The sequence below is a fragment of the Cicer arietinum genome, chromosome 6 (genome assembly GCF_000331145.2).
Source record: "Cicer arietinum cultivar CDC Frontier isolate Library 1 chromosome 6, Cicar.CDCFrontier_v2.0, whole genome shotgun sequence".
Lineage (NCBI taxonomy): Eukaryota > Viridiplantae > Streptophyta > Magnoliopsida > Fabales > Fabaceae > Cicer > Cicer arietinum.
The window spans coordinates 35,885,122-35,899,877 of NC_021165.2; the positions used below are offsets into that span (position 1 = coordinate 35,885,122).

The 14,756-nt window shown below is 30.5% G+C and overlaps 3 non-coding genes across 3 annotated transcripts; all 3 read right to left on the reverse strand.

The window, feature by feature from the left end:
* Nucleotides 1-5,926: 5,926 nt before the first annotated feature.
* On the reverse strand, nt 5,927-5,999 carry TRNAK-UUU (transfer RNA lysine (anticodon UUU)). Its single transcript has one exon. It is a non-coding gene; the product is annotated as a tRNA-Lys (tRNA).
* A 1,506-nt stretch (nt 6,000-7,505) lies between these two features.
* On the reverse strand, nt 7,506-7,577 carry TRNAK-UUU (transfer RNA lysine (anticodon UUU)). The gene has a single exon. It is a non-coding gene; the product is annotated as a tRNA-Lys (tRNA).
* Nucleotides 7,578-9,373: 1,796 nt separating this feature from the next.
* On the reverse strand, nt 9,374-9,445 carry TRNAK-UUU (transfer RNA lysine (anticodon UUU)). Its single transcript has one exon. It is a non-coding gene; the product is annotated as a tRNA-Lys (tRNA).
* Nucleotides 9,446-14,756: the final 5,311 nt, after the last annotated feature.

The window sequence follows — 14,756 nt, forward strand, 5'->3', positions numbered from 1 at the left end:
ATACACATTAAGTAAACCGAGGTATTAAAAGATTCCCCATTTTTAATACCCATTTAACTTAAACGACTTTCAAACAACATTAATTAAATAAGTCATTAAGAGATTCCCCGTTCTTAATACCGATTTAACTTAATGATTTTCAAAACAAAACGTTAAGCAAACAGTCATATTAAGAGATTCCCCATTCTTAATACTCATTTACCGAAACGATTTTCAAAAACGATAGTTAAGTAACCGAGACATTAAGAGATTCCCCATTCTCAACGCCCAGTTAACTTAAACATTTTCCTCAAATACACATTAAGTAAACCGAGGTATTAAAAGATTCCCCATTTTTAATACCCATTTAACTTAAACGACTTTCAAACAACATTAATTAAATAAGTCATTAAGAGATTCCCCGTTCTTAATACCGATTTAACTTAATGATTTTCAAAACAAAACGTTAAGCAAACAGTCATATTAAGAGATTCCCCATTCTTAATACTCATTTACCGAAACGACTTTCAAACAACATTAATTAAATAAGTCATTAAGAGATTCCCCGTTCTCAATACCGATTTAACTTAATGATTTTCAAAACAAAACGTTAAGCAAACAGTCATATTAAGAGATTCCCCATTCTTAATACTCATTTACCGAAACGACTTTCAAACAACATTAATTAAATAAGTCATTAAGAGATTCCCCGTTCTTAATACCGATTTAACTTAATGATTTTCAAAACAAAACGTTAAGCAAACAGTCATATTAAGAGATTCCCCATTCTTAATACTCATTTACCGAAACGACTTTCAAACAACATTAATTAAATAAGTCATTAAGAGATTCCCCGTTCTCAATACCGATTTAACTTAATGATTTTCAAAACAAAACGTTAAGCAAACAGTCATATTAAGAGATTCCCCATTCTTAATACTCATTTACCGAAACGACTTTCAAACAACATTAATTTTATTAAAATTACCATTTCACCCATAACGCATTAAATTCTTCGTAAAAGATTCACCGCAGTTAATTTAATTTATTCATCGACGAGTAATTTTAATCGGCATCAAAATATCTTTTTGATCATATAAACTCCAAAATATTAATAACTTTGGCTAAAAAGCCTCCGAGCCAATATCCAAAATACACAAAAATACATAAAGTATACTTTAAAATTATGGGTCTTACATTACTACCCCCCTAAAATTAGTTTCGTCCTCGAAACTATGCGTCGATAAATAACTCTGGGTGTTGTTCTCTCATCTTGCTCTCCAGTTCCCAAGTCGCATCATAAAGATATCTTCATCGGCTTTTTCATTGAATTTTCCAAGGTTGTCTTTACCGTTGTTTAGCACGAAACACTTACATCCAAAAATGTGGAAGTGAGAGATATTGGGCTTTCTTCCTTTGTAGAGTTCATACGGAGTTTTCTTAAGAATCGGTCGAATGATTACTCGATTGGAAACATAACATGTTGTGTTTACAGCATCAGTCCAAAAATATTTTGGTAGGCTTGAGTCGCTTAACATAGTCATTGCGAGCTCTACCAAAGATTTGTTCTTTCTTTCAACAACCCCATATTGTTGTGGTGTTCTAGGTGCAGAAAAATTGTGGAAAATTCCATTTTCTTCACAAAATTCTTCAAATGAGGTATTTTGAAATTCTCCTCTATGATCACTTCTAATTGATACAATTTTGGCTATTGTTCATTTTGGACTAGTTTGGCATACTTCTTAAATGCTTTAAAAGCTTCATTTTTACTTGCCAAAAATAAGGTCCAAGTGAACCTTGAGCAGTCATCAACAATCACTAGTCCATATGAGTTTCCACCAAGACTTTTGGTTCTTGATGGACCAAACAAGTCCGTATGTATTAATTGAAGTGGTCTTGAAGTTGAAATAACAATTTTAGGTTTGAAAGAGTTCTTTGTTTGCTTACCTTTTTGACAAGCGTCACACAATTTATCCTTTGTAAATTTTATTTTTGGTAAGCCTACAACAAGATCATGCTTGACCAATTTGTTTAAATGATCCATGTGAAAATGTGCAATTTTTTTATGCCACAACCATGCATCATTATTGTCGCTTACCAAAAGACATTTCATTTTTAAGGATAAATCGTCAAGATTAAGTATAAAGATGTTTTTGAAACACTTACAGATAAATTGAATTTCATTTGTAGCTTCATTTTGGATGATACATTCATCTTTGTTGAAGGCTATCTTGTATCCTTTATCGCAAAGCTGACTAATGCTTATGAGATTGTGTTTTAGACCTTCAACATATAGTACATCTTCAATTGAGGGGGATGGGGCTGTGCCGACTTTTCCAATGCCTAAATTTTTTCCTTTGTTGTGGTCTCCATAGACCACATATCCCTTTTATTCAAGAGTTAAGGTTGAAAATTTTGTTATATCACCCATCATATGTTTTGAGCATCCACTATCTAAGTACCACATATTTGAGGTACTTTGCGTGCATACCTGCAACATTAAAATCAAATTTTATTAGGTACCCAATGTGCTTTGGGTACTTGATGGTTAGTACCTTTCTCTACCCACATGTAATGCCCTTTTGGAACACTAATGTTTCTAACATGACAAGCATTAGGAGTGTGACCCTTGAGACCACAATAAGAACAAGTAGGAATAAATCTATTTTTAATAGCATGTGTATGAGATTTACTTTGAATAATTTTCTCTTTATAATGGTGATTCTTTTTCATAATTATAATCTTTTCTTGATTGGATTGACTACTCGATTTCACAAAAATGGTCTTATTTAAGCTTGGTTTATCAAATTTTGAGTATCCAAGACCACTTTTGTTGTTTGAGTATCTTTGCATATTTAAAACATTTTCCAATCCTATTTGTCCTTTTTCGTATCATTTGCATACGTATCTTCCAAAAATTGTAGTGTTCTCCAATGAAGCATGGTGGTTTGTTACTACTGCAACCGTCTCTAAAAATAGGTTGTGCGGAAGCCATGAGTAGTGATCGAGGAGTAAGTTACCTGAACATGCTCTGATGCCAATTGTAAGTACAGAGGTACGCCTAAAAAGGGGGGGAGGTGAATTAGGTGTTAGGATATTTTCTGGTTTTTAGAGACTTAGTGGATTATTTTTGTGTTTAGGATTGATGTATGTAAAAATATAAATGGCAGAAAAATAAAAATAGAAACAATAGAACTATCCTGGTTCCCCTTATGACCAATGGTACATTCAGTCCTCTTGCACACCACAAGAGATTAATCCACTTATTGTTAGAAAATGTACAATTCCCACCCTGAGATTTCTGCTACAAACTTCTAACAATACTTCTAGATAGCACACCACTATCTTAGATTAAGTTACTTTAAGAAAGTACTACTTTCTTTTACAAGTGATACAATATGATTTTGAATAAGGATATAAAAGAGGTATAATGATTTCAATCCAATAATACTTCAAGTACTTTGAGAACCTTTCTGAATGATATGAAAATGAAATGCAACTACTTTGTAAAAAATTAGAATTTTGTTCAAAGTTGTTCAAGGTTTTATTCAAGGATTGTGTGTTTTTGATCTGAAGTTATGGTGTATTTATACTCTATAAACATCTCTTCAGATTCGTGGCCATTGATCCAAGAGGTTTGATGAACAAATACAATGATCTAGAACCATTTTAGATCTGAAAAATTGTATTGCTTCTAGTTGTATTCGAATACAGGATGAATGTATTCGAATACACCTCTTTGTAATGTTCAGATTTATTCAAAATTTGTACCTTGTATTCGAATACATGCTTCATGTAGTCGAATACAAATTCGTGATTTTTGCCGCTAACTTGCTTTGTATTCGATTACAGAAGGTCGTAGTCGAATACATATGCAAAGGTTTTAGCTACTGACTTGCTTTGTATTCGATTACAGATGGGCGTAGTCAAATACAGATGTAAAGGTTTTGACTACTGACTTGTTTTGTATTCGACTACAGTAGGTCGTAGTCGAATACAAATGCAAAGGTTTTGGCTACTGATTTGCTTTGTATTCGACTACAGCAGGTCGTAGTCGAATACAAATGTGAAGCCTTTCCTTCTGACTTGCATTTGTATTCGAATAACTATGGTGTATTCGAATACACCTTTGTATTTTGTCAAAAATATTAGTTTTAAGACTTTGTTAATATAATTTTGACTTTTGAAAATACTTTATATGCGTGTGTAAATATGAATGGTTCTCATGTATTTGAAGTATTGGTTGTATCATTTACCTTTAAATTAAACATCTAATATGTTTGGATTTAACGCTTTATCAATGAAGATATTTGAACTTCTTTTTGAGCTTGTTGCTTTGATCATATTTGTTGATCTTTGTCTTCATCAAAAACATGTATTTTACAAGGGATGGGAAAGATTCTAGTTCATTGATGAATAAAATTAGGGTTTATAGCAAGAGAAATGAAATAAATTTTGTTTATATTTTTGTTTTGAATCTTATTGACTTTATATTGTATAAACATATAACTTAAAAGATTGCAGATGCAATTTTGTCATAATAATATTAATTATTGTTTTGCCACGTAGACATATTAACACGTCACTTCGACACTATTAAAAAATAAATGCCGATATGACATGTAAATATAGATAACTTTGGATTCTTAGCATTGTTTAATCTACATTAGACTCGTAACAACCCTGTATGTATTTTTGTAAAGAGAATTCTAAAAATGGATAACTTTATTTGCGTAACAAGATTTAAATGACCTATGTGAGACAAAAACCCTTAAAAAGATGTGTTTAGTACAAACAAATAATTTAAAGGTTTGAAAATTTAATTTTTCCTAAATTTAATATATAAAAACTCCACTAATTTTTTTTTCCCGGTGAAGAGATAGTTTAGTCTCTAAGAAAAATTGCGAGAACAAATTTAGTACCTTAGAAAAAAACAACTTTTAATCTCTCGAAAAAAAATATTGGGACAACTTAGTCCCTGATCAAACCACCTTCACAAAAAAGAATGATTATGTGTCAAGTTAATAATCAAATTGGTCCTTCAAATTGTAAGCGTCAATCAAATTAATCCATGAAATTTATAAATTGACAAACATGTTCTTTAAATTGTAAAATAGTAATCAAAAGAGTTCGTATTTAAACATTTATGATTAGATATTATAATGTGACATGTTAATTGAATATTTAATCCCTCCACAATGATATCATATCAATATCATCACAATGCATACTAAATTTCCTATGAAATTTAAATATTTCATTGACTAATTTTTCTATAATTAGTCAATGCTTAATTACAATTATACATATATTTATCTATGAGATGACAAAATATCTAACAATAAAAGTTTACACAATGACTATTTGATATTTTATAATATTAGAGATGTATTTGCTAATTTCACAAAATTCCGGGACTAATTTGACCGAAGTTTACAATTTCAGAGACTAATTTGCACATTTACTCATTATGTCTTTAACAATAATTGAAAATGATCAATTTTATCCCTGACAATATTAAAAGGGGATAATTTGATCTCTACAAAAGAAAATGTCTAAATAATTTCTTCTTCAAAAAATCGCTCATTTTTTCCTAATAATTCAAACGATCACCATCTACATAGATATTTAATTTTGTAAGAACAAACTAATACAATTTTTTTGGGATATATTGTTGATTTTTTTAGAATTGTCAAGTACTGTTGATATTTAATTGAATAATTTTGCTATAGGATGACTTTGTTTAAATATTAAAGAATAAAATGAAAATGATTTATTGAAGAATAAAGGATTTTTATCTTTTAAAAAAGTTTTAAAAAATTACTTTTTTTATGGACAAAAAGGTAATTTTAATCAAAGACGTAATGAATATTTAGTTTAATGTTTATTGATATATTTAATAGGTTTAATTGTTTTTTATTCTATTTGATGTATGTAAAAAATCACCTCCCGTCTGTGGGGATTGAACCCACAACCACATGGTTAAAAGCCACACGCTCTACCACTTAGCTAAGATGTGGTTTACAAATTAATCTTTACTTTTACAAATTATTGTGTTACGAATTACTAGTACATGTGGTTTTTTTTTTTTTATAATTAAATTACCTTGGATTTATTATATTCTTGGCTTGTTGATAAAGGTTGGAAATAGGATCTTGAACCCTCTCATGAATATTACATATATGTTCTTTTGTGGGTAAAGTTATGCGACTAGTCCCATCACTGCCTCACTAAACAAATAGGTTTCACGATTGGTTTTATAAATTTTAGAATCATAGAATCTGACATATACTAATATCTAGATAAAAAGTTTGTGTTCAAAATTAAAATGGAATTTGATGCTACTAAACCTATAAAAGAAGGTTTGCTTTGAATTGACTATCGTTTTGAAATATTAACCCCAGTATATATTGGTCATAGTAAAATTAGGTGTACTACGACCCCCAAAATCTCTCCCAACAAAGGATAGAGATCCTCTAAAATTGGATGGTTGAGTTTGATGTAACATTTTTTGGGAAACTATTTGGAATCAAAGGACAAACTATTGAGGTAAAATTTTTAATTATAGTTTTAAAGATAATCAAACAGTTAATTAAATTGTTGATTATGATTGTGATCATATTATCCATTAATTTGTGTTTTTTGATGATTTATTCAAAAATAGAAAATTAAGTATAAGCTTGCATATTCATGAAAAAATCACATGGCTTTTTTCAAAGCAACGAAGAAAGTTTTGATCATTATTTGTGGTCTCATATCATATCCTATCAAGATAAAAATCCACTTTTATAAAATCCAAGAGGTTTTGAAGAATCTTTAAAATGAGTGATTGTAGAATGTTCAGAAGAACATTCTAGTTGTCCTTGATGAATACAAAGTTAAGACAAATCACTTTGGGAAGTCCATACTGTAAGTTAAGAATATCAAATTCGCACATAAGACTACTGAGATTAAATGAACAATTAAATGACTCAAATGGTTAAAATAGTCTCTAGATTGATCTTCATATTTAAAAACTATGAGTAAATACAGAAGTGTTGGAACCAAGTTGATTTGAAAAAATATGGCCCTTACTAATTTTGATGATAACAAAATCATTTGTGAAATCATTAAATGCTCTAACGTTGAATTTAAGTGCACAGGTTCCAATTCATAGGATTCGTCAGAAGACTCTTAGTATAACCTCTCGTAACATAGAAAGACAAATACAAGATACGACATGACTTCTCCTCTCTTCGTTGAGTCTGATATGCAAATCAACATTGTGTTCTAGTACATTTGATAACCATAACAATGCCGCAACTTATTTTCCTATCATGAACTCAACATAGATTCTAATAATCTGCCTCTAAGAGGCGCAACAAGAATTTAATATATAAAAACTCCACTATTTGGTTTAATGTTTATTGATAAAAACTCCACAAGAATTTAATCAAAGACGAAATGAATAATTGGTTTAATGTTTATTGAAATATTTAATAGGTTTAGTTGTTTTTTATTCTATTTGATGTATGTCAAAAATCCTCCGCCGTCTGTGGGGATCGAACCCACGACCACGTGGTTAAAAGCCACGCGCTCTACCACTGAGCTAAGACGGCTTAATTACGATAAATAAAAAATGAAAATAAAATTTACTCTAAATTAAATATATTTATGGTCGAACATTCATACCACGTTGCAACACTGCACATTTTTTTTTATTTTTTTTCCTTTTTTTTCATATGTAAGTTTGAACGTTTTTGATGCACATAAAAAGTGACAAAGAAAGTCATAAAAACTAAAAATAAAAAAAAAAAAGTGACAAAGAATAAGGTCCACTCCCACTAACATAAATGAAGAGTGTGTGTGGATTTAAAGGATGAAATAAGTTTTTGGGTTGATTAGACAAGAAAAATTAATCTTTGCTTTTACAAATTATTGTGTTACGAATTACTAGTACATGTGGTTTTTTTTTTTTTTTTAATTAAATTACCTTGGATTTGTTATATTCTTGACTTGTTGATAAAGGTTGGAAATAGGATCTTGAACCCTCTCATGAATATTACATATATGTTCTTTTGTGGGTTAAATTATGCGACTAGTCCCATCACTGCCTCACTTAACAAATAGGTTTCACGATTGATTTTATAAATTTTAGAATCATAAAATCTGACATATACTAATATCCAGATAAAACGTTTGTGTTGAAAATTAAAATGGAATTTGGTGCTACTAAACCTATAAAAGAAGGTTTGCTTTGAATTGATTATCGTTTTGAAATATTAACCCTAGTATATATTGGTCATAGTAAAATTAGGTGTACTACGACCCCCAAAATCTCTCCCAATAAAGGACAGAGATCCTCTAAAATTGGATGATTGAGTTTGATGTAACATTTTTTGGGAAACTTTTTGGAATCAAAGGACAAACTATTGAGGTAAAATTTTTAATTATAGTTTTAAAGATAATCAAACAGTTAATTAAATTGTTAATTATGATTGTGACAATATTATCCATTAATTTGTGTTTTTTGATGATTTATTCAAAAATAGAAAATTAAGTATAAGCTTGCATATTCATGCAAAAATCACGTGGCTTTTTTCAAAGCAATGAAGAAAGTTTTGATCATTATTTGTGGTCTCATATCATATCCTATCAAGATAAAAATCAACTTTTATAAAATCCAAGAGGTTTTGAAGAATCTTTAAAATGAGTGATTGTAGAATGTTCAGAAGAACATTCTAGTTGTCCTTGATGAATACAAAGTTAAGACAAATCACTTTGGGAAGTCCATACTGTAAGTTAAGAATATCAAATTCGCACATAAGACTACTGAGATTAAATGAACAATTAAATGACTCAAATGGTTAAAATAGTCTCCAGATTGATCTTCATATTTAAAAACTATGAGTAAATACAGAAGTGTTGGAACCAAGTTGATTTGAAAAAATATGGCCCTTACTGATTTTGATGATAACAAAATCATTTGTGAAATCATTTGATGCTCTAACGTTGAATTTAAGTGCATAGGTTCCAATTCATAGGATTCGTCAGAAGACTCTTAGTATAACCTCTGGTAACATAGAAAGACAAATACAAGATACATTACGACTTCTCCTCTCTTCGTTGAGTCTGATATGAAAATCAACATTGTGTTCTAGTACATTTGATAACCATAACAATGCCGCAACTTATTTTCCTATCATGAACTCAACATAGATTCTAATAATCTGCCTCTAAGAGGCGCAACAAGAATTTAATATATAAAAACTCCACTATTTGGTTTAATGTTTATTGATAAAAACTCCACAAGAATTTAATCAAAGACGAAATGAATAATTGGTTTACTGTTTATTGAAATATTTAATATGTTTAGTTGTTTTTTTATTCTATTTGTTGTATGTCAAAAATCCTCCGCCGTCTGTGGGGATCGAACCCACGACCACGTGGTTAAAAGCCACGCGCTCTACCACTGAGCTAAGACGGCTTAATTACGATAAATAAAAAATGAAAATAAAATTTACTCTAAATTAAATATATTTATTGTCGAACATTCATACCACGTTGCAACACTGCACATTTTTTTTATTTTTTTTCCTTTTTTTTCATATGTAAGTTTGAACGTTTTTGATGCACATAAAAAGTGACAAAGAAAGTCATAAAAACTAAAATAAAAAAAAATGTGACAAAGAATAAGGTCCACTCCCACTAACATAAATGAAGAGTGAGTGTGGATTTAAAGGATGAAATAAGTTGTTGGGTTGATTAGACAAGAAAAATTAATCTTTACTTTTACAAATTATTGTGTTACGAATTACTAGTACATGTGGTTTTTTTTTTTTTTTTAATTAAATTACCTTGGATTTGTTATATTCTTGACTTGTTAATAAAGGTTGGAATAGGATCTTGAACCGTCTCATGAATTTTACATATATGTTCTTTTGTGGGTTAAATTATGCGACTAGTCCCATCACTGCCTCACTTAACAAACAGGTTTCACGATTGATTTTATAAATTTTAGAATCATAAAATCTGACATATACTAATATCCAGATAAAACGTTTGTGTTGAAAATTAAAATGGAATTTGGTGCTACTAAACCTATAAAAGAAGGTTTGCTTTGAATTGATTATCGTTTTGAAATATTAACCCTAGTATATATTGGTCATAGTAAAATTAGGTGTACTACGACCCCCAAAATCTCTCCCAATAAAGGACAGAGATCCTCTAAAATTGGATGATTGAGTTTGATGTAACATTTTTTGGGAAACTTTTTGGAATCAAAGGACAAACTATTGAGGTAAAATTTTTAATTATAGTTTTAAAGATAATCAAACAGTTAATGAAATTGTTAATTATGATTGTGATCATATTATCCATTAATTTGTGTTTTTTGATGATTTATTCAAAAATAGAAAATTAAGTATAAGCTTGCATATTCATGCAAAAATCACGTGGCTTTTTTCAAAGCAATGAAGAAAGTTTTGATCATTATTTGTGGTCTCATATCATATCCTATCAAGATAAAAATCAACTTTTATAAAATCCAAGAGGTTTTGAAGAATCTTTAAAATGAGTGATTGTAGAATGTTCAGAAGAACATTCTAGTTGTCCTTGATGAATACAAAGTTAAGACAAATCACTTTGGGAATTCCATACTGTAAGTTAAGAATATCAAATTCGCACATAAGACTACTGAGATTAAATGAACAATTAAATGACTCAAATGGTTAAAATAGTCTCTAGATTGATCTTCATATTTAAAAACTATGAGCAAATACAGAAGTGTTGGAACCAAGTTGATTTGAAAAAATATGGCCCTTACTGATTTTGATGATAACAAAATCATTTGTGAAATCATTTAATGCTCTAACGTTGAATTTAAGTGCACAGGTTCCAATTCATAGGATTCGTCAGAAGACTCTTAGTATAACCTCTGGTAACATAGAAAGACAAATACAAGATACATTACGACTTCTCCTCTCTTCGTTGAGTCTGATATACATTGTGTTCTAGTACATTTGGTAACCAAAACAATGCGGCAACTTATTTGTCTATCATGAACTCAACATGGATACTAATAATCTGCCTCTAAGAGGCGCAACAAGAATTTTTCTGGCTCTGCCTTTGATATGTGTGACAAGCAAGTTACTGCATATGCCTCTAATAATCACATCAAACATTTCACCGTCTGATTATGAACTTTCATGCTCTAAAAATAATCAAGCTTTGAAAAAGTAAATGCTTTGAAAAGTCAACGCTCTAAAGACAGAGCATTTGTGCATCCTCTGATGCATATCCTGAATCAGTTACTTTTCTAAAGAACTCAAGGTATACCCTAATCATCGTTCCCTTATTTCCCCAACTATTTTAAATAGATACGCCAAATCAATACAAGATGAATCATTTTTTGGAAAGTCTTTGTGTCAAATTAATTCCACAAAGATATGATACGAAACTTCATGGATTATCCTGATTTTATGTAATTAGGACAATGCCCAGAAACCCTAACCGTACTCTATAAAGGACGTGCCTCTTTCAACAAAGAAAGACACGATAAACACACATGTACTATCAATATCATTCTATCTCACTTTAGTGCTAAGAGAATTTCTGAACAAAATATTTGTAAACATTATCTGCAAAAGCTAATTTAGAAAAACCCAAAACCCATTATGTTGTAACCTAGTCCTCAACATCTTGATTGTACTAAGCTAAAAGCTTGAAAAGATTGAACATAGTCAGTGTGACTAGTAGGTGTTCAAGTGTAAGTCTGGTTCACTAATAAACTAATGGATTAAATCCTTCAGGTTGAAGGGACTGGACATAGCTACCATGTTGGTGGTAAATCACGATAAATAGATATGTCTCTCTGCTCTATTTTCTTTCACTTGCATTAACTTCTTTACTTTAAGTATAGCAAAGTATTTTAAAAAAAAAAACACAATTCCAACCCCCAATTTCTGGTGTTCTTTATGTTCTACAATTAGCATTAAAGCTTTGTCTCAAAGTTGAGCACTTAATCGTGTTAACAAGCCTCTTCTTTTTGATGGAGAGAGATTCGAGTATTGGAAAAACAAACTCAAAAGTTTCTCCATCTCTAACGATCCTGAACATTGGGACATAGTCGAAGATGGTTGTGTAGCTTCAAAATATGTTGTCGGTAATGAAATATCGAGAAAGAACTATGATGTTGATCAAAATAAACAATACAAAATGCATCATAAAGCTAGAACCTTCATGATAAATGTTATCACCTTCAAGGAGTTTGAAAAATGCAGCAACAAGGAAACAACTAAGAGTATCTTTGATGCTCTAGTTCTTAACTATGAAGGAAACAAGCAGGTACAAGAAACCAAAGCAAATCTGCTCGTCAGAAACTATAAACTCTTTCAAATGGAAGAAGATGAAGACATTGAAGTTTTATTCTCTAGATGTAAAATACATGTTTTTGATGAAGACAAAGACCAAGGAAAGTTATCAAGTTGCAAGCTCAAAAAGAAGTCAAACATCAAAGACAACTATGGTTAAATATGCTAGAAGTTTAATAATGTAAAGGTACATGATGCAATCTAATATTCATATATTTCAAATGCACATGAGAACCTTTCATTTTATTATATGCATCAAAAGGATTTTCAAAAAGTCAAAATATATAAATAATGTTTGAAAATAATATTTTTGGCAAAATACAATGTTGTAGTCGAACACAGACAAGTCAATAGCTAAAACTGAATATCTTCAAACATCTGTATTCGAATACAAGAATGTGTATTCAAATACAAGCTTCAAAATTCAAATAAAATTGAACGTTAAAAGGATGTGTATTCGACTACACACAAGCTGTAGTCGAATACAACTAGAAACAATGCAATTTTTCAATTCTGAAATGGTTCCAGATCATTGCACTTCTTCATTAAACCTTTTGGATTAATGGCCATGAATCTGAAGAGATGTTTATGGAGTATAAGTCGCCATAACTTTAGATCAAACATAACCAATCCTACAACCAAACCTTGAACAAACTTTCTAAAATGCTTGGAGTTTTTCAAAGTTTCACTTTTATATTTCAAGTACAGATTTTACATTTTCATATCATTGAGAAAAGTTCTCTAGTGTACTTGAAATTATATTGGATTGTTATCATTGTACACCAACTGTTATATCATATTGATCTAAGTCAAAATTCATATTGCTAAACCATTCAAGTGTTGTAAATTGAGGAAAGTGGTGTTCTTTCTTCAAGTTTTGTAAACTAAGATAGTGGTGTGCTATCTTAGGGTGATTGTTAGGAGTTTGTAACAAAGGTCCTAGAGTGGGACTTGTACTTATTCTAACAATAGTGGAAAATCTCTTGTGGTGTGCAAGAGGACTGGATGTACCATTGGTCATAAGGGGAACCATGATAATATCTTTGTGTTCTTTATTTTTCTGCCATTTATCTTTTCCATACACTATCTTAAATCAGAAAAATAATCCACTAAGTCTTTAAAAACTGGAAAATTTTCTAAACACCTAATTCACCCCCACTCTTAGGCGCACTTATGTACTTACAATTGGTATCAGAGCAGGTTCCGGTAATTTGCTCCTTGATCCTTATTAATGGCTTCCGCACAACCAGTTTTTAGAGATGGTGGTAGTAGCAATAAACCACCATGTTTCGTTGGTGAACACTATCACTTTTGGAAGATACACATGCAAACATATCTTGAGTCACAAGGAGATGATATATGGGATGCAGTAGAAAATGGTCCCTATGTTCCAAAAACAATCATCAACAATAAAGAAGAAATAAAGATAAAAGCCTCATGGACAGATGATGACAAAAGGAAAGTGTCGTTTGATAAAAAGGCCAAAAACATGTTACAATTGGCACTTGGAATGGATGAATTTTTCCGTATATCTCATTTCAAAACAACCAAAGAAATCTGGGATACACTTGAAGTAACACATGAAGGAACTATTGAGGTAAAATGTTTCAAACTCAACACATTATCTCAAGAATATGAATTGTTTCGAATGCAGCCCATAGAATCTTTTCTAGACTTGCAGAAAATATTTTCTCATCTGACCAACCACTTGACGACGCTTGGAAAAATCTTCACTAATGATGAATTGAACCATAAAGTTCTAAGATCATTAACAAGAGCATGACAACCTAAAGTAACAGCAATTTCTGAAAAGAAAAGTCTATCAAAGATGTTTCTTTCTGCACTTTTCGGAAAACTTCAAGAACATGAAATTGAACTTGAAAGGTTAGAACAAAATGAAATTCAAGAAAACAAGCCAAAGAGCATTACCTTAAAAGTGGAGTCAAAAGAGAAAATCGATGATGAGAATTCTTATGAAGATGAGAACATCACCTCCCTTGTAAAGAAATTTGGTAAGTTCCTTCAAAATGAAAAAACTTATAAAATTGGAAAGAAAAGAAAAACTTTCAGGGAGAAAGATGTCTCCACTTCGAATCAAAACTTCACTTGTTTTGAGTGTGGCAAGCAAAGACACATAAAAGCAGAGTTCCAAAATATTAAGAAAAGTGCTCACAAGAAGAAAGAATCCAAAAAGGCCTATATAGCATGAGTGGAAAATGTAGTCAGTTCATCTTCAGAGTCGGAAAGTGACGAATGTGCAAATGTTGTAATGATGGCATCACACCAATCCGACAAAGAAGAAGAAGTTAGTAACAAAGACTCTTCTCATAATAATGATACTAATAGTGAATTATTTATTGAGTATAATGATGCTCAAAATGAAATTAAAGAATTACTTATGGAATGTAAAAATCTGTTCAAAATAGT